Source organism: Cryptomeria japonica, chromosome 8 (assembly GCF_030272615.1).
Source record: "Cryptomeria japonica chromosome 8, Sugi_1.0, whole genome shotgun sequence".
Taxonomy (NCBI): domain Eukaryota; kingdom Viridiplantae; phylum Streptophyta; class Pinopsida; order Cupressales; family Cupressaceae; genus Cryptomeria; species Cryptomeria japonica.
In genome coordinates this window covers 324,039,430-324,063,401 of record NC_081412.1, presented here as the reverse complement: position 1 = coordinate 324,063,401, position 23,972 = coordinate 324,039,430, and positions in this window count along the sequence as shown.

Genomic DNA, 23,972 nt, shown 5'->3' with positions numbered 1-23,972 from the left:
AAATAGTTAGATCGATCCTCGATGACATGGAGAATCGGAAGGCGGAACTATCAGTATTACCTATACTGATAAAACAGACTCAGAGGTATAAAGCATAAAAGTGCATCAGAGACTCATCGGGACTTTGGGAGGAATAGAAAAAGGCTATTCGGACCCCCAATGAAGATAAAAGCGCCTGCGGGGATATCGGTGTAAATTATACCTATAAAGTAAACATTAAGTGAGGACTCATCGGGAGATCAGAAGAAGAACTTTTATGTTGTGTCGAATCCCGATAGGATTGTTAAGGCGGATGGTGAGTTGCAAGGAGTTCCTCGGGGTGAGTTATGCCGATAATGCGGGGGGCCTAGTCAAAATGTGGATTGGTATATTGAGATCATTGAGGCATCGGAGGGACATAAAATGAACTATGTCGATACCCGATGGGTTAAGTAAAAGAAAACCGAAGGTGAATGCATCGGGGAGAGTTATGTCGATGGAGCGTGAAAACAAAAAGCAAAGCCAAATAAAGTGAACCATCGGGATAGGAAAACAATTGTTATTCCGAGACCTAATAAGTCAGTCGGGATAGCTTGTGTCGATCAGAAGGTAAGAAGCAGTAAAGTCATAACGAACGGCGCCAAACAATTGAATCATTGGGAAAAGTCTCGCCGATTAGCCGTTGAAGGTCTTGATGTGAAAAACCGATAAAATGGCTTCCATTAAATGCATCCATTGAGTAGGTCCGATGCCACTCAAAGCAGATCCATCAAGATTGTAGTAATTAAGTACAAGATTGGACTCCTTGGGGATATATAGCTAGTGTTGCATAACAACATTTCGCACAAAGTTATTGCAGAAAGTTATCAGGTGTTCATTAAAGAAATATTTTGAGTTTCTGAGCATAGAGCAGAAGAATTTGCAGAGATGGAAGGGTCAAGCTCAAAAGGGAAGCGGAAGCTCGTTGAAATATCCAATAGCCCATCAAAAAAATCAAAGGGTGAAGTCAATGAAGCTCGAAGTAAATTAAATCAAGACATGATAGATCAGATGGGCTCTCCAAGAGCTAGGGAACGCAGAGCTAAGGTAAATTTGCCTATTTGCAACTAGTTGGAAGATAGATATAGAGAAATTGGAGATGTACTCACAACAGTGCGAGGGCATGAGTTGTTTCTTTTTCATTACCTCCACAGGGATGAGCCTATGCAAATTTCAAACCCATGGAATACCAATTTAGGTAAACTCGTGGTACCTAATGTCTTTGTAAATATTGATTTATTGAAGCTCCTGGTAAGACATTATGATACAAAAACATGATGAATTTTGTTGCCTGACGGAATTGCTTTAGTTCACTTTGCAGTAGCCACAATTCAAGAAGTTTTTGCAGTAGATCTGGAGGCGAATGTGCCCTTATCATTTGTGGATTTGGAAGAGGAATATAGAAAAATGGATACTACATACCAGGGTTGGAACCTCGCTATCCACAAAGCAGACAAGGGAGGGTTAACATAGGAAGATGGTCCTCCTTATGATATGACTATTTTCAAGAAATATTTACAGTATACATATATGGCATGTGGTCAGGTTGGAGGAGTTGAAGCTCCTGATCTGGCAAACATAAGACCCCTGGTTTTAGCAACAGATATTCAGAGACATGAGCCTAGAGCTTTTGATTTTTCTTCATACCTGGTGGATAGACTTCATGAAGGCTTCATGAAATTGAAAGACAATCCAGACAAGCATTTCAAGCATTATTCATTGTTAATGCATGTTATTTTATTTTATGGGAGATTTAGAGGGTTATGGTCAGAAGGTTTGAATGTAAGTACAGTTGGGAAGAATGGACAGGATCAACTAGTGTAGTTATGGGTTTCTCTTAGGGATTACAGATATGTAAATTCTCATGACCTCAAATTTGAAGAATTCTTTGTTAAGCCGATTTTCTTTCTCTTTGGTTAGCCTTTGTAGGGATCATTTTTTGAGGATGTAAAGAATTTTCTTAGGCCTCATGAGCACAAAAATCTGAATGTTAATCACAACTGGGGTGATTGGTACTCATGCCAAAACTTCATTTTTGTTCGATGCTATGGATTTGAAGGTTACCCCTATGTGCTACCGAAGCCTACACCAGACATGATTGCTTTTTTGGAAATTGTAAGGCAATTAAATGTCTCTAATGCCAAACATTTAGGAGGTGCACATTAGCAAGCCTTCCTCCCTGGCACACTTCATTTCTTAGATTTTAAAATTGTATCTACCAGAGCATATGAGGTTATTGACAGGAAGCTGGTGGATGAGTACAACCTGTTCCAGCACACATCTAGAACGCATTATGATCCTGGAGCTACATCCACACAAGCAGGAAGAGACAAGAGTTGGGAGATTATTTTCATCAGCAGGATGAGTTTGAAGACATGTGTAAAAATAAGGAAGTAGAGGAGCTTACATAGGTTATGGAGACCTTGGAGAAGAAACTGGAGGAGAGAAGATAGAGACTAGAAAACATGAAGGGAGACCCAGCTCAAAGTGATTCAGGGGAGAATGAGGTAATTTCCAAGCTCTGTGCACCTGAGAAAGAGAAGGAACTAGAAGCACAGGATAAGCTCCTCGTTGTGCTAAATGCAGAAATAGATGAAAGGATGACAAAGCACACTTCATTTGTTTCAGATGATCAATTCATCAAATCTAAAGAGTTTAAATCCTTCTTATACCACTTCAAAGGGAAGAAGTTGAGGGAAGCAATGCCAAATATCACACCAGAGAATGAGGAGGAAATGTTGCAGAAGCTTAAAGCTGATATTGATGCAGAAATGGAGATAATGATCCCTCAGAGAGGAAAGCAGTTGCTAGTGGAAGCAGGTATTATTCTTTTCCCAGGATGGGATTTGAGTGCATCATTCATTTTTGACAGTTTATTACATGCAGACAATAAGGACTTCTAGTTGAATGTCCAAGGGGTTAATGATATATTCATTGGATCGAGGTATGATCCAGATGAACAAGCAATGTTGTTATGGGAATTGTACCCCCCAGATAAAAGGCCAAAAATCATAGATGTGGATAAAGCTTTTGGTCACATGATGACCCTGAAAGTTGGAGAGGTAGATCATATGGTCACAGCTGACATAGGTATTAATATCTCAAAATTCAATAAGGCTCAGATGAAACATGAGATAGCGGAGAAAAATAAATATAAGGCTTTATATGAGGAAACTCTTAAGAGGAGTGGGCATCTGATCCCTCAAATTACTGATTCAAGAGGCCACTGGAAGAAGAAATTTGAAAATCTAGCTTATGAGCACACTAAGTTGAAGAGGGAGATGAAGAGCATCAGGGCTGATACTGCTTGTGCATTGATGAGTAAAAGATATTATAACATGGAGAAGGAATTGAACGAATTCTAGGATTTATATCAGACGAACATGGACAATATGGTGTCTAATACCAGAATTCGAGATAGACTCAACCTGTTGTTACAAGATGCATCAACTAGGGAAAAGGTAAAGAAGAAGGTTCAAGGTTTGCTTGTCACACATGATGAATTTACGAAAGAATTGAAATCTGAATTTGACGAGTGCCAGCAAATTGTTCAGCATGGGGTTCCCAATTTTGGTAGATGATGCAGGTGTATTCAAGGATAAGACCGTATGACTTTCTGAGTGTCAGTCTTTGCTTAGTGCAGCCCAAGCCAGTGCCAAAACGGATATTCTTGATATGAATGACACGACCGATCAGTTGGAGAACTTTTACGTGATAGAGAATGCAACCAAGGATGCAGTATTCAACGCTACAACCTACAAAGACGCAAGCTATTTGCGGCACATTCAAAAGTGTGGATAGCGGCTGGATCGAAAATCTTAAGTCATTGTTTAGTTTTGTGTTTATAGTGCAATTGATGTTTTAGTTAGGTTGTTTAGTTGTTGTTCAGTTAGTTATTTAGGATAATAAAAGGGTGTGTCCTTTCATTTGTATCTCTTAGCATGTGTATTTATAATGAGTCATTTTGTATGTAAAGGCATCTAGGATTAAGAAAAAACATACTGCCTGGGAGGACTGCAAGTTATATGTATTAGGGAAGTCTATAGGAAGAAGAAGTATCTTTCTTGTGCAAACAGACTATAATGGAGTATTTTCAAGTGCAACTTATGTATGCAATTATCTCCTAAGGATTAATATATAAAGGTTCATTGTTTATTTTTATAAATATTGTGCATACTTTTGTGTTGATGAGTTATCTTTGTCCTCTTGATAAATCTGTCATTTGATTTGCTATGATGTGCCATCACATGTTTTTACATTAAATGTGAGATTGGGTTTTTCATTGTTGTGTAACACATACTGAAACCTTCATAGTTGATGATTAATATTGTCTTAGGAGTTGATAAGATATTTTGTCCACAAAGTGTCATAAATATCCCTGGATAGAGGCACTGGCCTGTTATTTATCTTTTAAGGTCCAGGTTGGCCATGCATTTAAGGTCCTTGATAGAGAAACATTCTTCCCAAATTCTATATGAACTGATCTTTGCATATTTCTTTTAAGTCCTGAAAGCATTCTTATTCTTAATATATTATCATAATCATTCTCATGTCTTTTCAAAGGCATTCACTTAAAGCACATAATAAAGCATAATTGCAAAACAACAATTTGCCAGTTTTGTAATTTGCTAAAAAGCTTAAATCCACTTTAAATAATCTCTTTGTGCTTGAGAGGAAGAGGTATACCTACCTAGGTTCAGTGGAGCCTTAAGTGCAGAGGGATTTGGTCTTCGACCATCCCTATTCGTTGGCCAAGGCTAGTTGGATTAGGTGAGGATTTGGCAAACCCTTAAGTTTTCCAATCTGTGGTTTTGAGCACCAACATGTTCAGGCCCACCATTTGGGCTTCCCAAGCCTCCATCTTGTTTTTAAGTTGTTTGACCTCCTCCTTGATAGACTGCAGTTCGAGAACAGGGCCGAGGTTTTCAATTCTCTGCGTGATGTCTAGTACATCCTTGCTCAGTTTTTCCATCTGTTGCAGAGTAGGGGCCTCCCGGGGGTTCTTAGTAGCCAATTCATCAGTATTTTCCATACTCTCTTTTGGCTCGCCAACAACAATGGAGTTGTCAATATCCTTAACCAGGTCCATCAGAGGGATAGAATGCATCACCTGTTTGGCCAAGTTTAAATTCTTATCCAAATTTCCAGGATCCAGAGCATTGTTGTCAGGGATTTCCATACTCATAGGGCCCTCAATGTCCATGTTCAAAGGGGTCATAACTTTATCGTCAATGAGTTCCTAGGATTTCCTTTCAGCGGTAGTCATATCAACAACACCAACAGTGATCGAGACAATAGGGTCCCTAGTCATATTAACATTATCAGCATCCCCATTAGGGGCCCCCTTAGTTTTAGGCCCCTCCTCCTTCTTGTCCCCAATGGGGTCCTCCTCAGAGTCCAGATTCTCAATAATTGAGGTCTTCTTCTTGCGGCCTTTGGAAGCAAGTCTGGAGGATCTCCTTTTAACCTCTGAGTCCGAGGAAGGGTTGTCATTCTCACTATCCTCAGCTGAATAATTCTCATCATAGACAACATGTTTGCATTTTGCAGAGGTTTTTCTTTTTCCCTTGGACAAGGAGCAAGAAGCATTGGGGGAGGCAGGTAGAGTTAAGCTAGGGGAGACCGTCAAAAGAGAAACAGTTGAGGCATAGGCAGGTAGAGACATGGTGGTCGTGGAAAAGCCCTCCTGGGGATATTGGAAGAATCTAGGGAAAGCCAGAGATAGGGCCGCAAGCTGCTGGGGAGTCGGCATTGGGGGCTGAGAGAGTGAAATATTCCCATTATTTGAATTATAAATCCACTGCCTCCAGACAGCCCCGAGGAGGAGGGGGAGGGAAGCAATCAGCAACCACTCAATCATTAGTGGGGATCCTAGATTTCTCTTCCTAAAGGAGGAAGTTATGATATTACTAAATAAATAATACCACTATATTTCATTATCCCTCACCTTCTAGGAGTGTAACTCAGTTGATTTGCAAGCCTAGCAACCAAACTGGGCATTTTTCATCTATTTTGCTCTCTGTTTCAAATGTGCTACTTCAGAGATCATATGCACTAAAATAAGTTGCAAATGCACCATTTTGTGAATCATGCACCAATGCAGGTTTTGAATGCGCTAATGTGTGGCAATTTGCAGAATTTACAATTTTTGTGATATGGGTCTTGTTGGTTTGATTTTGGGGTCCTTCCAGAGGCTTTGTATGAATTTTTTGAGTTCCTTGGTGATGTGTATGGTTTCATTTTGATGTTCTTATGATTTTTAAAGCTCTAGTAAGAGGGTTTGTGCCTTACCGTTGAGGTGATTTCATATGGGTTGTATTGCTCCAACAAGAGGGTGAATTCCTTGTTGTTGAGGATTGATATCATGGCTCCAGTCGGATGTGTTTTTCCTCAATTTTGAGGATTTTAAATGGTTTTGGATTGGTCTTTATATCATGATTATGATTTAATTCATTGATTGCTATGTTTTGGTGAAGGCTCTTGCCTTGTATGTGACCTTATGGATCATATTATGTTCAACATGTTCTCTATAATGTTGGGAGTACTTTCATGTACCTTCATTATGTGGTTATGATGTTATTGATGTATGTTATACCCTAAGGTATTGGCATATGGTAGGGGCGAGTGGGATTTCATGTGATGATTGGGGTCAAGTGAGATAGGTTGTTTGGAACCTAGACCGCCAGAGCACATTGAAAGTTTCCTTGATATAAGCAAGTGATAACATTATTAATTAATTGATTGGGATTCACTTAATAAGATAATAATAACAATTGGATTGAGGCCATTGAGATGGCAAGATAATCTCCCTTGTTCTCACGTAGGTTGATATGGCTTCACATGTCTATCGAGGGATTGATTTTACCCTTCTTTGTGAGAGTAGCTTGTATGTATATTAGGAGTACGGATTACTCTTCTATGTGAGGATAACATGTATGACTAATATGGGTCTATATTTACCTTATTTATGAGGATAGCATGTAGAGACGTGTCTATCACTGTTGGCCATGTCCCCTTCTATGTGAGGATAGCATGTGATGACACTCCACTCCTACATATGACCATGGTCCTTATGCCTTGATTTGTTGTTATGCCTCTTGGAGAGTTCATTGATATGCTTTTAGCCTTGTGAAGTGATTTGGTTATTGATATGTTGTATACCTTTGTTATGTCATGTTGAGTCTCTTGGGTGTTAGGTGTTATCCTAGGTCTTGAGTGTGAGTTGTAACCTCATGTCATCTCCTAGCACGGGGGGTGGTTCCTATTTGGTTACACATGGTCAAGTGTCTTTATTCCTTCTTCCATTGGGATGTTCTTCATTGGATGTTGTGTGCTTGGACATGGATTTACATTATCTCTTCATGTGGATTGATCTTGGAACATGATCTATGTAATCAGGATTGTTATCATGTGGTATGTAACTCGAGAAGTATGTAATTCTAAAGAAGACTATGCAGTCAATATCTTGAGAACACATGTAATAGGACATGTAGCAGATTGAATTCAAAATGAGATATATCTGATAACAATATTGTAAATGGATATTCATTGTGTATGTAATTTCTAGATTAGAAAGGAGTTAAATGCTAAAGTGATATGGCTGCAATGTCTCGTGTATATCTTGTGGATGGTAGTTAATATGATGACGATCATGTATGCCTTGAATTGAAATATGTTAATCCTTAGTGTTAGTTATTCTTGAGATATGGAAATGAATGAGTAGTTGTAGACTTATATGGACTCAATGGTTCTTCATTATATGGTTGATTTATGAAGCTGATTTCTATGTATTAGGGATAATATTGTATCATGTTGACTTGTTAAATGTGGAAGAAGATCATGTACTCTTGTAGCTTGTAATATTATGTAATATGTTGTTGTAAGAGACTATGTGTTGTACCATGTATTCATAAGTATTAGGACTTGATTATGTAGAGACTATGATCTTGGAGTGTAATAAGATGATATTATGTCATATGGTTTATATTGTGGAAAGGTTCATTATGAATAGGATTGAGGTGGTCTTGCTATATGTAAACCTAAATAAAAATCATGTGATTAGAAAAGTTAATACTCGTTATAATTCATGTACATGTATGTGATTAGTGATCTTGATGATATGTAACATAATTCTCAAGGAAAAGATCTAGTCCTATTCATAGAGATGGATATAAGGATTCATAATATGCTAGATGATTAATGTAAGAATGGTACTTACAAACATTTGGTTTGGTGTTATAAAATAAACTTACAGAATAAGGACGAATGAGAAATGTCATAGTATGTTATTGAGATTATGCAATTTAGCAGTGACGTTGAGATACCCTAGGGAATGGATGTATGAATGATAATACGTAATGAGATGTTAGATGTTATGTTATTATTATTTTCACTTGTGTTAAATGTTTCTATGGTTATGTTCATGATGTTCTATGCATTCTCATGGATTGTAAATGATGCATTTGTTACGTATATTTTAGTTGTTCATAGTTGCATATGTTGATGTATGGATTTTTTTTTTCCAAAAATTATTATCTTTATTTTGGCGGGCATTACAAAGAGTGTTTGGTTTGTGTAGAGAAAGCTTCTCTTCTTTGAAATTTATTTTTGACTAGGTTTCCTTTTTTTCAATCGACGGTAAATGGTCATACAAGTGATTGAAATTGTTTTAAAATTTTGATCTTTGTGGTGAGTGCCAATTTAATATGAGATAGCTAAGTTAGATAGGAAAGATCTTTCCTATTGATAAGGCTAGGGTAATCTGATTTGATACCTTATTCCGTGATAAAGGATGACATATCTTGATAGTAAAACTCTGGTGAAAATCAGAGATCACTCAGATCAGACTAATAATTGAGCACTTTAAGGTGTTCTATCCAAGTTTATATGAAATGGTTGTTCTTGCAATAACTGGATTTTTTAAGTTTATAACCGATGTTGTGATAAAAAGAAACTCAACCCTTAAAAGGATATCTGAAATTGGTTTTTGTTTTCTGAGAAAAATTGAATCCTGCTCTTTGTCTGAGGTGTTAACAGGTACATGCGATAAAACAGACAGCCAATGCGCTAAAATATCAAATCAATGCACTACTTTGTTTCATCTATGTGTTATATTGTCCTCTAGATGCACTAAGTTGTCTTGTATATTGCCATTTTTGTATGAGCTTACCATTGATTGAAGATGAAGCGTTCAATGAAATAGGTGTCCACAATTTTCATAAGGTTACCTTGATACGAGCTTACCTTGATGTGCTAAGAAATAGGTGTCTACAATTTTCATAAGGAAATGGTTGATCCTAATAAAATTGAAGCGGTCAATGATATGTAGAAAACAAAATCAACAGAGATATTCGATCTATATGAGCCAACCCAACAAAAAAGAAGATCATGCCCATCTTCAGAGGAAATTAATAATTTAGCAGAAGAAACCCTTCAAGCATGGTTTACCATGAGATAGGGATCTAATAAACTGATGAAAAAGTATTTTGTAAAGGTATGCAGTTATTTTCCAGAAGTGCATGTTAGTCCATTTGGGCACAGAGCTCGATGACTATTGATGACCTGATACCTCCAAAAAATGTCTGACATGTTCCTGAGGTTCGAGCTGAGGAGATTCTATGGTAAGGCACCTGCTATTGTAGAGATCTACGTGCAGGCAGGGGCCGCTATACCTGAAGAGTAAAAACACATTATGAGACTGGATATTGTGATTCCAGACTCCCAAGAAATAGAAATGGTTGCATAATTTCTTATCAATAAGAGCCTGACAGGAAACTTCATTCCAGTTATTTCAAACAGATTCTTCATGAAAAGCTTGGAATGCAAATCAAGCACTTACACACCAAGATAAATCATGTGATCAAGCATCATCCCACTCAAATAGATCCTTTATTTTCTTTCTTGTGATTGAAGAATGAGAAGCAACGATGGAATCATAACATAAGCTTAGGGAAAACATTAATGGTTGGTAATTTGACTAAGAAGTTGAGTTCTCAACAGTTCAGTAAAATTTGAGATGTCCTAAAAGAATTTTTCTATTAACAATGCATTTTAACGTAACAAAATCCATTTGTAATTTATCATCTGCACCAAGAGTTAGAATTATATGTTTGTTGGGTTCTCTATTTTCTTAAGATTGATTATATGATTTGAGTAGTAGATTTAACCTTAAACTGCATGAGCTTCTATAAACAATTCCTCTAGAGGTCCTGTAGGCCATTCACCATTGCTTGTGGCTCTGAAGGTGGAATGTTGTTCTTTGCTTTTTTCTGGAACCATTTTTATTTACAAGTAGAAATTTTACATATTAAAGTAACAAGGAGGAGAGAACCATGCTTAGTTGTCAAAGGGTTGGTTAAGGGAGGAGAGAACCATGCTTAGTTGTCAAAGGGTCGGTTATCCGCTTGATGTGACTGACAAGCACTGATATTTTCCCGAACATGAAGTAAGCATGTAACAAAAGGAGGAGAAAATGTTGGGCAATATGCTAATGAAATTTAGCCTGACATCAAGAAAACTTCTAGTTGAAGCTTGAGAAGTGTAATCTCAACATTTGTTTTACACGAGTCTCAATTTTCCAACTCCATCACAATTGAGTTCAAGTCATGAAAATCCATTGTTTAAATTCTTCTCCATACCTTGGGTGAAAAGCATCATGTCATCCTTAAGGTCTTGGGATTGCTTTTAAGTGTTGCAAAAATTGAGTCTCAAGCGTCAAAAGTGAATGCTTTTGTTTATTTTGTTATGGTGGATTTGTGGAGTTTTCAAGAAAGTATGTAATTTTTAAAAAATCCATCTTAATTTATATGTTTTTTTGAAATATACATTCAGTTTTTTCTCTCACTTTGTTTCTTTTCTAGTATAACTAAGTGGAAGCTTAGACCTTCATGACAAATATAAGCAAAAATTGCAAATTGTGTTTCAAGTTTTGGTTTTTGCAAAAATTAAGAAAGGGGAACTTCAAAACAAGTTTATATTTTTGCAAAAATGAAGTCGACTTATGCTCTTCTTTGTCACTAAGTGTTTATTGCATTTTCCCCTTAAACATGTAAAGGCCTTTTTATTGCAGTGTTTTGTCATTTTTAACCATTTGTTTTTGTGATTGATGCCTTTGCTTCCCCTCTACATCTCAAAAATTGTGAATACTCCTTATGGACACATATGATTAGTTTTTGTTGATTAGTTCCTCGTTTTCGTTGTGCATATAAGTTTCTTGAAAATGGACGTTATATTGTCAAATCTAAGTTTGAGTTTTACAAGTTGTGTTATATCCTATGCAAGTCATAGTTTCTCATTGGAATCTACCATACAATCTTCATGACATCTTTGGCGACAAAGAAATCTAAATATGTGTGAAGTACAATTTTAAGGGTGATCATCCTTCTTTAAAGATAATTTGGAGATATGAACTTAGGACATGTAAATATTGATGATTTTATTCAAAGAGATGATAAGGTGAAGGACATGTCCCATTGGGCTTATTGCATAGAAAACAATGGCATTGTGCAAGCTACAACATTTTCAATTTTAGTACAATCCCTCGAATTTGTATTAGCATATGTTCAAAATTATGATGCAAGAAAAGAGGATAGTTTATGGCCCACACATGAGCACATTATTGATATCACTATTGAGGTTATTGAAGAGACATTTGGGCTTGCAACATATGTCAAATATGCTTGTGTAAATATCAAATTTGCAAAAAATTATTATGACATAGAACTACTTGTGTGAAATATTTGAATAATAATTGATTGAAAAAGAGAAGAGCTTCTAAAACTAAGATTCCCAAGTTGAAGGGAAGTTCATTATAAAAGTTGATGCAAACTTTGATCAAGAAGTTGCATAAGATTGGTTTGCAAGAACTCTAATGAGAGTTGGTACAAAACCTATACATTATTTACATATATATTCAAGAATCTTAAATATAGAGAAATTGTTGTACTATATCACTAAGATGGAGAAATAATTTCATTGAATCTATTAAGGACCTAAATAAGGTGGATTATGTCACCATGAAGTTTAAAGGGGATGTTGTCTTCTAGTGGGAACACATTCTAAAAGGCCATATTAAAAGAAACAATATAAATATCTTGTATTAGATTGCACAACCATCAAGATTAATAGAATTCAAGTCATCCAACTTCTAATTAGATAATTCACAAACAAGGAGGACAATGTACATGTACTATTCATCACTTGGAGATTGCCACTCTTCCAACTTGATAAATACCCTAATACACACATTCGAACATCTTACAAGAGCTAAACATCACAAAAAATTAAAAATAAATGATAAACACCACAAAAATTTACAAACATAAAATCTTTTACCCTATAGAAACTCTTTAAATTCAAAAGATCCCAATAAAAATTGATCTAGAAGTTCCCCAAATCTCTTTGTAATGGTTTATTACTGATGTTGAAAAATACCACTATTGACCAAAAAATGAGATACAGACATCAATTCAAATATATGAGGGTGTAATCCAACAGTAGGGTTTCAGAGTATGTAGTTTGGAAGATAGAATATTATTTCGGGATACTATCTCAGAGTTGCATCCCTAATAGGAGATACAATTATAGATGAAAGATTTGGTCTTCAAAATGGAGAGATAATAGAGAAGTAATAGAGAAGCATAGATAAAAGTTATAAGGTATAAGGAGACATAACGGAATGCACTTAATATATTGATAAATGAATATAAAGAGATTTGATCATTAAGTCTAATATTGTGTATGATATTTTCCTTATGCTTAAGTACTTAGAATAGATTTGGAATAACTATGTCACCTCAATTGGACTGAGCCCAGGATTATTGGACTATAACAACAAAAATCCTTTGGGAAGAGAACTCTAGTCTATCCTCTTCAAATTTATTACTAACATTGGTTCTATTGCAGGGCCTTGATTGTTGTTGCATAAGGAGGGAGATCATAGCAAAGAAGAAAATTTTGTCAAAAAACTGAGAAGTAAAAATTTTGATTTTTTTATTCATGAAAATACCACATGTGTGAAAGTCCACGACTCTACCTTTTCTTATTTTTCCCTATACATACCATCATTCTCATAAGTTGTCTTTAGTACATGATTGGAAAGTATAAATAAATTGTTGGCATTGTGTTGTCATTGATGTCAACCGGTATGGGAGCATTGTTGACATGTAGTCATTGATGTCAACTAGCATTGCAAGTCACCGGTAAGGATGAGAATGTCATTCAAAGGAATGATCACTAGAGTCACCTGTACACAAGTTAGTGTTTGACTTGTGTGGGTGAAATGGATAGGTTATCGGTATGGTCTATCATGCGTAAGGAAAGGATGTCAACTGGTAAGAGTTGTGTTGACAGTAAGTAGTTGCCAACTAGAAAGCTTATGACCAGTGTACAAACAGGATGAGCAAGGTGCTTGAGTTGTTGTTTGTAATGAAGAGGTAGAATGCTACCTAAATTACATCAACACGGGAGGAGAAGGATGTACAGGTCATCGGTATGTTGTGTGGATGTAGAACAGTAGGACTCCCACCGAATAAAGATGCAGTCACCATGTGAAGAGATGACTGACAATGAATGTGCCCACACCGGATCACATGTGCCTGCTTAAAGATATGTTGCACAAACAGGGAAGCCACATGAGTGCATCGCAAAATGTAGATGACAAGAATTCACTACCACCGGTAAGTGGAGCTTATCTCCTATTATGCATAATGTGCATCTTAGTTTTGTGAGATAAGGAAGAAGAGGTAAAGACACGTGTTTGAAGGCTCACACCAAATCTACCGGTGGATCAAAGGGATGCCTCAAGTGCATGAAATAAGGGATATGCACTGGACCGATAGAGAAGGCATGATAAGCTGCCAGTACAGATGAAGAGTGATGGGTTTATCACTTTGATGAACCCGTTGAGATATGGTATGGGCTGATGATGAAGAAGGAAATACTGAGCAACTACAGATAGAGAGTGTAACCGACATGCAGATGCCTCAGATGGAAATAGTTGAAGGGTGATGACATTGTGTCATCAAGGTGTTTACCGGTATGTATGTCCACCGATAATGCAGACAAAGTGCAGATGCAGAAGACTCCCATCTGATGAAGATATGCATAAGGTAGGTTAGCAAGAGTGCTGACCGATTGAGTGTTCCACCGGAAGAGAAGAAGAATGCAAGATTGAAAGCAGACTGGTTAAGGGTTTAACTGACAGGGATAGTAACCTGGTAGAGGAACCCGGTAGTGGAGTTGGTCGGTGATCCAATTCATACCGACACAGATGATCGAGCAAAGGTGGATGCCGACACAGTTGCCACATGGAGATGAAGTGGCATGCATGCACAAGTCGATGTGTTGAGTTGGTGAAGTGCCTCAAATTGTAAAAAAGACTCTATCAAAAGAAGCTTTCTTTCTGGTCGCGGCCAAGGAACTCACGGTGAATCCTTTTGACCTCCTTCAACATTGATGATTCAATAAAATGTTGAAAAATAAAAAATAAAAAATAAAAATAAATAAAAAGATCCAACAATGAAAACTGACTTTCTGATATTGTTGACCAGTCGCTATTTGAAAACCGGAGTCCCAGTAGATAATGGATACATCATGCACCTAGATGTGAAAACCAGCTTCCTAGTGCCTCTAGGTGACATTGGGTTGAAAACCAAACATTCAACAGCCCCGTGTCTTTAAAAAAAAAAAAACGAAACGAGGACACCCATTCTAATTCACTATCCTGTCACCCTTGTGACATGACTATTCCTATCTCCTTCCTGTCATCTTTCTACCACCTCAGGTGTTGACAGTGTCTCCATGTTGTCCTGCGTATGTTCTACCATCTTCCATGCCTGGGTTATTTTCCTGGTCCTTTCCGGTTGTCATTCCATCTTTTCGGTGCTAACATTACCCTCATCTTTCCCGTATCCATCTCTTTTACACCCTCTCTCATGCCTCCCCGACATCTTTTGTCCTTCACTATCTGGGTCCCATTCTTTTGGGTGCTCGACTTATTCACCTGGCCGCTTTTGGTTGTCGGTTTTCTTTTCTCGACGCTGCCTTTTTGCCATCTGTCATTTTCTTTTTCTCAATTTTTCTGCACATATTCCCTCACCAGTCTGTATGATCTTTTCTATCCACTCCACTGGTCATGCATTAGTTCCACACAATTTGTTGCATGTCATGTTCGTCCTAACCTACCTTCTTCATGATGACGATCTTACTTCCATTCTCATGGTATACAATTTTTCCTCATCTTTCTCTTCTTGGCGTCCATTTTCTAGCCACCTTCTTGCCACTGGTACTTTTTAACGGTAAAGTGCCCAAGGTCTGTGTTTCTTTCTTATGATGTTTTTTATTTCACTCTTTCTTAGTAATTATGGTACCACAAGAACGCCACAACTTTCCAATTGGTGGGGGGAGGTATGAACCATATCCTGTCTGGTTTTATTCATTAATACGTATGGCAGTTTTCCTTACCAAATTTTCCTCCCTATTCCCACCTTTCTTGAAAACCACTATTGTCACTTTCATCTATTGCTTACCCAAATCTTTAAATGAATATTCTCTGTAAACTATTGTGTTATCTTTATCCGCCATGGGGGGTCCTCATGTCTGCCACGAACTTACCAGTGTAGAAAAACTAAAAGCCAAGGCTAAAGTATGGGATGTGTTTAAGAAGGTAGGCTGGAATGTATTTTTCAAGTGTCTTTGCGGTTATGATGATGAAGTGGCATTTGAATTTTCTATGGGGTATAATAGTGATGAAGATACAGTCGTGATTAGAGGCCAGTCTTTCGTAGTGAATGAGGAAATTATAACTGAAATCACCGAGCTCCTCAGAGTGGTGAGACATATTTTCCTGAGTATGCAAATCAAAAAATTGATCTCAAAATCTTCTCTGTTGGCATAACTAATGGTGTTGGCACACCCCATTCATTATTTAGTATTATCATTGATGACTATCACTTATCGGTGAATAAGGCCAAGCTCGTAGGCAAGGAGGTGTGGTAAACCCCAATGATTTACTCATGGCTACAAACACTATGGAGGATTCAATGCTTCCCAAATATGCATTATTGACACACTTAAGCAGTATGTTGGTAGAAGACTAATCAATTGAAGGATAAACAGAGTAGCTGACTGGTCAGTCAAGCACCCGATAGGTGTTGAGATCAATTTCTTAAAACTGGCAGGTGAAATGACGATGTCATTACAAGAGGTGACTCAGATTGTAGTTTAATAGTCTTATGCATGACCGAAACACTTTGGACAGACAGGTGATCAGTTTGATTGTTGATCAGTGACCGATGGCAAAAGATGAAGAGTTACATCGGTGAACTGGTGATATAGGTTGAGGAATGCTATCCACCGAGAATCTCATAGCAATGACTGGTGAGCTGGATGCGATGACCAAAGGTGAGTCAGTCATGGCGAGATATCATCAAACAAATGGCTAGTGAAGTCTACAACAATTAACAACCAGTTAAGGTGAGATTTGTGTGGATTTTCTGATTTGCATTAAAAAGACAGAACATGACCCAGAGGTTGGTGAAATTATGAGTTGCATAGTCAAATAAGGATGAGTTTCTGGTGAGATTGATGGAGAGCGTGCAGAGAGAGTGCGGGAAAAAGATTTGAATTTCAAATATACTAATTGTTTGGTGTAAACTGATTGAGGAATCAATGGGTATGTGTTTGGCAAAATATGGTATAAAGGTTTTTGGCGAAAACCAAAATCATAAAATTTACAAAGTGCATTTTTGAAGAGAGGCGACCCAGCAAGGTGAGAAAAGGGCAGAATTGCTAAGTGAATAGTAGAGTGGTGAAGAGAGTGTGCAAATCTCGAATAGTGTGAAGAGAAGAGTAAGAATGCAGAGTACCAATAGAGTGCAGAGTAAGTGTAACTAGTGGTCAAAGCAAAGAGCTTCATTTGGATGTGATTAAGCTAAGAGTAGCTATTACAACATATCATTATCTCTGTTGTTTTCTAATAACTACAACAGTAAAATTTCCTAACTGGGTGGACTTTAACAGGTCCCTTTATAAAATCCCTTAACTGGGTGACATGTTAAATGATGATCCTAATTCCTTTAACAAGGCTACCTCTAACAGGGTAAAGGTTCTAACATGCGTTAAAGAAAATCCCTTAACCGGGTGGCACCTAACAGTGTCTTTGTAATCTCCTAACAGGGATGGCTCCTCACCGGACGTACTCTAGAAGAGTGCAGATTTTGTGAGTTTCTACTCACACCATGGTTTTCTCCCATTTGGGTTTCCACGTGATAAATCTTGGTAGTCAAGTGTGTTTGATTTTATGTGTGCATTTTTTTTTTCAATACTGCTTATACTGATAAGTGTTAAGTTTGAATAAAAGTTTTGATTAAGGTTAAATCTGGAACAAACCGGTATAATGTTGATTCACCTCTCCCCTCTCAGCACCAGTTGGGACTAACAATTCATATCAGAGCCTTGGTCCTTAGATTCATAAGAGCTTAACAACTTAAGGAAAGATCCAAGATGATGCAAAAGGAAGGCCCCAAGTTCTCTAAGGAGAATTACACATTATGGTGTGGTAGAATGAAGATCTACCTAAGAACCCTAGGAGATCAATACTAGAATCATGTAAGCATAGAGTATAATGAACCTACAGGGGTTCTTAATACAGATCATATCAAAGAGAAATGAGATAACATCACAACTATGGATGTGATTTCTAGTACTCTATCTGTTAACGAGTATGTTGAGGTTCAAGATCTGAAAGCAACCTATGAGATGTGGAATAAGTTGAAGACTATTTACGGAGGAGATCCTTATGTACAAAAGGCTAAGGTGGGCAGTTTAAGAGGCAAATTTTATGAGATGAGGATGCAAGAAAGATAAAATATAGAGCAGTACATCAAAAGAATAAAGGATGTGGTAAATTCCATCAAAAGTGATGGAGGAAAACTTGAAGAAGATGATGTGGTTAGCAAAATATTGAGAACCTTGCTACCATAATATGCCATAAGGGTTTTTGCAATTCAGGAACTCAAATCTTTGGGAACAGTTAATGTTACACTTTACTCCTTGATCGGTAAGTTGACTTCCTTTGAACTAAGTAACTATGATAACAGTATGCCAAAGATTGATGTTGTTGGCCATTTGGAGGAATTGATTATGTGTTGCATTGATGTTTTGTCATTGATGTCAACACTAGTTGTTTTGGTTGCTTTACTGGTATCCTTCTAGTCCTAGTAGGTTGTTTGGTTTCTGGTTGGATTGGATCATCATGATCTGGTATCATCCGGTATGCTCCAGTATATTTGGGTTATGGAATTGGCTTATTCATGCTCATGTTCAGTCAGTTGGTTTTGATCTGGTGATATGATGTTTTTCTATATGTTGGCAAGCTTGGTTTGTTGTTCCGGCGAGGGTTTCACTGACAGAGCTTTGTTGAAGGTCTTTGATGATATGCATAAGTGGTGCTGGTTCGGCTTATAGTGGAGATTCAGGATGCTGATGGTGATCATGTTCGAGACTTAGTTGATTGAGGATCATTGCTTTAGCGTGTATGGACCTATATTGGGTCTCGATATTGTCTAGGTTATGGACCGACTTAATGTAACGTGTGGATTGGAATTTTCGATGTGTTTCCAGGATGTCTTATGGGTTGGATATTATTTGTTTGGTCTCTGGCCTACATGTTTTGTAATTATGTAATTGGTTTATTGTCTAGTGGTCAATCTTATTGTTTGTGGTCGAGGGTTTGTATATATATGATGTAAGATCTCATTGTAAATCATTTGGTATGGGATATGTGAGGATGTATGTATGCGAATAATGTAATAATCATTTAGGCAGAGGATTTGGTTGATCATTGGTGATCAAGTTGGGTTTATGTAAGAGGATTTATTCCTCCGTTATTGAGCTTAACCGGAACTATACTCAGGCATAGGAGATGCTATCTTTTTAGTTCATTCATTCTTTCAGATTATAGTCTGGATTTCTATGTAGTTAGTGAGACTCCTTTTGTTATGAGTAGTGCTCTCTAGGCTATTGGTCTTCCTGCAAGTGTAGGCCCCTCAATTGTAATTCACATACTTACTACAAAAGTATTATTTGACTGTGGGTAGGCTTCCCACCGTGGTTCTATCCTTTACCAGGTTTTCCACGTACAAATCTTAGTGTCATGTGGATGGTATTTATTCTATGATTGTTGTTTATGCTTAATTGGTTTATGCATTCCGGTATTGATCTTTTGGGTTCCAGTATTAAAGTTTTAATCTATTAAGATTTTGATAATCTGGTGATAACTGATTCACCCCCCCTCTCAATTGTCTTCCGGTTATTTGAACTGTCTAGCAATTGGTATTAGAGCTCTCGTCCTCTCTGCAAAAGCTTAACCACTTGAGGAAGATCCTATGGTGACTAATAGTTCAAGTTCATCTGGTTCATCTATTGCTATCTTTTGGAGAGATATTCCTAGGCTTGATGGAACAAATTACAGAGTATGGAAGATTCATATGGAGACTCATCTGAGATGTCTTGGCAAGGATATTTGGGAAATCACAGAGAGTGGTGTTACACCTCACAATTCAAAATCTGGCAATCCTCCTTCGGAAAAATTGGATAAGGAGTTTGAGAATGATTGTAGAGAAAGAGAATCCCTCTTGTGTGCACTGTCTGGTCAACAAATAATGAGATTAACTGACAAATCATTTGCAAAGGGTATATGGGACAAGTTGGAGACTCTTAATGAAGGTGACGCTACTGTGAAGATTGCTAAACTTGATGGTTACTAGGTGAGATATGATAACTTGAAGATGGAAGAAGATGAAAGGATTACTGCATTCATGAAAAGGGTAAATGAAATTGTTATGGGAATTCAATGTTGTGGTGGAACTCTGAGTGAAGATGAGATAGTTTATAAAGTTCTAAGAGCTTTACCACCAGCTTAAAAGATGAAGGCTACTACAATTAATGAATTGAGAATAATGGCTAATACTTTTGTCAATAGAGATAACTTGGTTGAGAAATTATCTGCTTTTGAGCTTGAAGAATTCGGACCTTCTGGAGCTGTGAAGTCTGAACCTGCTTTTCATGCATCTACATCATCGACTGACAAGCAAGATTGGAAAGCTTTATATGCAAAGGAATTGGATGATATGAAGAGAGAAGATGAAGAATTTGAGCAACATGAAGCCCTATTTTCTAGAATAGTACCTAAAGGACTGATAGGAAGTAAGTATGAAGGAAAAGCACCTTTTAAATGTTTTGCATGTAATAAGATTGGTCATTTTGCATCTAGATGTCCTTAAAGGAATTCGATCTTTTAAGCCTAACCCTAGATACCAAAACAAGTATAAGTACAGGAAAAATAGAGACAAATCGTGCTACATAGCAGACAAGGAAGGTGTGACTGATTCTGATGATGAATTGGCACAAGACTCTACTTATAGTGGTTCCGAAATGGAAAGGAATGGGTTTTCTTGGCTATCAAGGAAGATGTTCCGGCACTAGAAGAGAATATACCTGAAGAAAAGGCACTTGCTGCTAAAATTGAAGATAAGGATGGATGGGTAATTGATAGCAGATGTTCACATCATATGACTGGAGATAAAAGGAAGTTTATATCTTTGCAAGAATTTGATAGCGGTCTGGTTAGATTTGGAGATGACAAAGCATGTATGATCAAGGGAAAAGGAACTATATCATTGGATGGTAAGCACAATAATGATAATGTTTATTATGTTAAAAGTTTAAGGCATAATCTTTTGAGTATAGGTCAATCGGTTGATAAGGGATTTCAATTATAGTTCAAGGATGGAAAATGCAAAATTATTAATAGATCTGGTTTGGAGATTGCAACCAGTACATAGACGAAAGGTAATATATTTCATTTGAATTCTGGTGAGAAGACATGTTTGATTGCACAAATTGATGAGAGTTGGCTATGGCATAAAAGGCTATGTCATGTGAATTTTGATTGCATTGTAAAGATCAGTTCAACTAAGGCAGTTAGAAATATACCTAAGATTGTAAAGCCCTATAATTCGGTATGTAAAGAATGTCAAATGGGAAAATAGGTCAGAACCTCTTTTAAGAGTATACAAGACAAATCTAATGATGTTCTTGATCTTATTCATATTTATTTGTGTGGCCCTATTAGAGTTAAAAGTTTTCAAGGTGATAGATATTTTATGCTAATCATTGATGATTATTCTAGAATGATGTGGGTTACTTTTCTAAGGGAGAGATATGAGGTTTTTTAAAAGTTTAAATCTTGAAAGCTAAAGTTGAGACTGAGACAAGATTGAAGATCAAATTTTTAAGGTCAGATCATGGTGGAGAATTCACATCTAGTGAGTTCACTAACTTTTATGAGAAGCATGGTATAAGGAGACAATTTTCTGCTCCCCGGACACCTCAGCAGAATGGAGTTGTGGAAAGGAAAGACAAAACTATCTTGGATGCTGCTAGAACAATGATGATGGAAGCTAGTCTACCTCATATCTACTAGAGAGAAGCAGTGATTATAACAGTCTTTACATTCAACAAAGTACATATCAAAGGAGAAACCGGTAAGACACCTTATGAATTATGGTTTGGCAATACACCTACAATTAAATATTTCAGAATCTTTAGTAGTAAATGGTATATCAAGAGAGATGATATCATTGACAAATTTGATCCTAGATGTGATGAAGGAATTTTTCTTGGTTATTCTAATGAAAGCAAGGCATATAGATGTTATAACCAGATATTGCAGAGAATTGTGGAGAGTGTTAATGTCAAGGTGGATGAGCTCAATAGAAGTCAAATCAGAGTTTATGAGCAAGAACCAACAGTCAAAATGATCATAACTGAACTGGTAACACCTTTTCTAAAACAAAATGTTGAACCAGTTACTACGACAGTCAGGGAAAACTTTAAGAAACCCCCCCCCCCCTTGGACAAGGTGTAAAAACCTGGCGAAAGCTATATAATTCCCGAGGAAAATTTTAATTTTACTGGCGAATTTTTGTGGTTTATGGAGAAACAATAATAATCTCCATTGGCAAATTAGCCGTGATCGCTCAAAGTTTGTGAAAAATCCTAGTGAATTGTAATGTTTTTAAAACCAAAAAAATATTTGCATGGGCGAATTGTAATGTTTTTAAAACCAAAAAAATATTTGCATTGTCGATTTCAACCTATTTTCAAGCCATTAAAAAAATATTGGCAATTTCAACCTATTTTCAAACCATAAAAATAAAATATTGGAGATTTCAATCTATTTTCAAACCATTAAAAAAATATATTGGCGATTTCAAGATATTAAGTCATTAAAATGCGTGGCACACAGTCGTCAACTCTCTGCCTAAAAGACTACCCATTAGAAAATCTTGCGACCTAGTGACAAGCCTTGACGACTCTATCTCCAACTCGCAAGCTGAAAATGCTAAGCCTTCATAACCTCGAGATCTAGCAACTGAGAGAAACTGAACTGCCACTTACCAATTCTCGACCACAAAATGTTAAGTCCTCGTCACCGCAGTGACTTGGAGATAGTGGTAACTTTAACCCTTGTCGCATACTCACCAACATAAAATTATTTATCTCTTAACCGCTAGCACTTCACTCGCAAGCTCGCGGCTTGATCAAGTCTTTAGACATTTAACTTCGCGAGTTGGCGATAACCATAAAACTTAACCACAAACTGTCTAGTCGCTAGCTCGTGACCTAAAAATGCTAACATTAAACAAACATGAGAGCTAGCGACAACTGTATGAAATGAGTTACTCGCTAACTCTCGCAGCTATAATGTATGACATCAAACCAACTCAAGACCTCGCGACCAAAGAAATTTCATTAACAATCTCTAGCTCGGTAACATAAAACGCTAACACCCCAAAAGCTAGAGACCTCGCGATGTAAACCCAAACCAACTTGTCGCCAACTCGTGACTTGATCATGTCTTTAGACATTTTACCTCGCAAGTTGGTGATGACCATAAAACTTAACCACAAACTATCTGGTCGCTAGCTCGCAACCTAAAAATGCTAACATTAAACAAACATGAGAGCTAGAGACAACTATGGTGGCAAGCTAATATGTACGAGGAATTTTTAAGGCTTGGATGCCGACTCGTTCCTGAGGGACTAGTTTGAAGGTTTCTCCTGAGTCGAGGTTGATTAGACAAGCGAGGATGATGATTTCAGAGGCATAAAAGGATTGGATAGCTTCTGCGTTAGAGATGGGAGATCACGGATTTCTCTAAGAAATCAGAGCTCAGGTTGCTTGTTGTCAGGGATTCTAAAGCAGAATTTGTTCAATCAAGGAGGAATAAAATTAGAGCAAAATCGTTCACAATAGATGAGTCTTAGCAGGATGCAATGGATTTGATAGGCATGACTTCTAGAATCTACAGTCATGTTGAAAAACACCAAAATGATGATTTTTCACGTGAATGAGCATCACCAAATGAAGTGCTAAAAGGTTATAAATACAATGGAGTGGTGACTTAATTGGTAGAAGAGAAAAGAAACCTTTTTCATTTTCTGAGAGTGGTTTTTTCCTTAGAAAGGAAGATGGTGTTTGAGCGGGATTGTGCATGGAGTTGTTGTGTGCTATGTGATACCGGATGGGTGTTTTTTTGTTTTCTCCTATTTGAGTTTGTTTATTGTCAGAGGGGTTGTGAAAGTGAGAACGATTGCCAGAGGGGGTGTGAAAGCCTTTTCTTATCAAGAAAGGTCAAGCATGGCACATCCTCTGATTCTACTCTGCCATAGGATGGCAGGGGGTTTGAAGAAGGAGCTTGCAAAGGAATGAAAGAAGGATTTGTTTGGGGGGGAGTGGCAGCCAGTCATCTTTGTGACGACATGGAAGTTGAAACCCCTCCCCAACATATTACATTTACCCTAAAGCTCCTCTTTCCACTTTCCCTGATCATGGGCATGAAGGCTCGAGCTCCTCTTTCCATTTTCTTTGTTCCTGGGCATGAAGGCTTC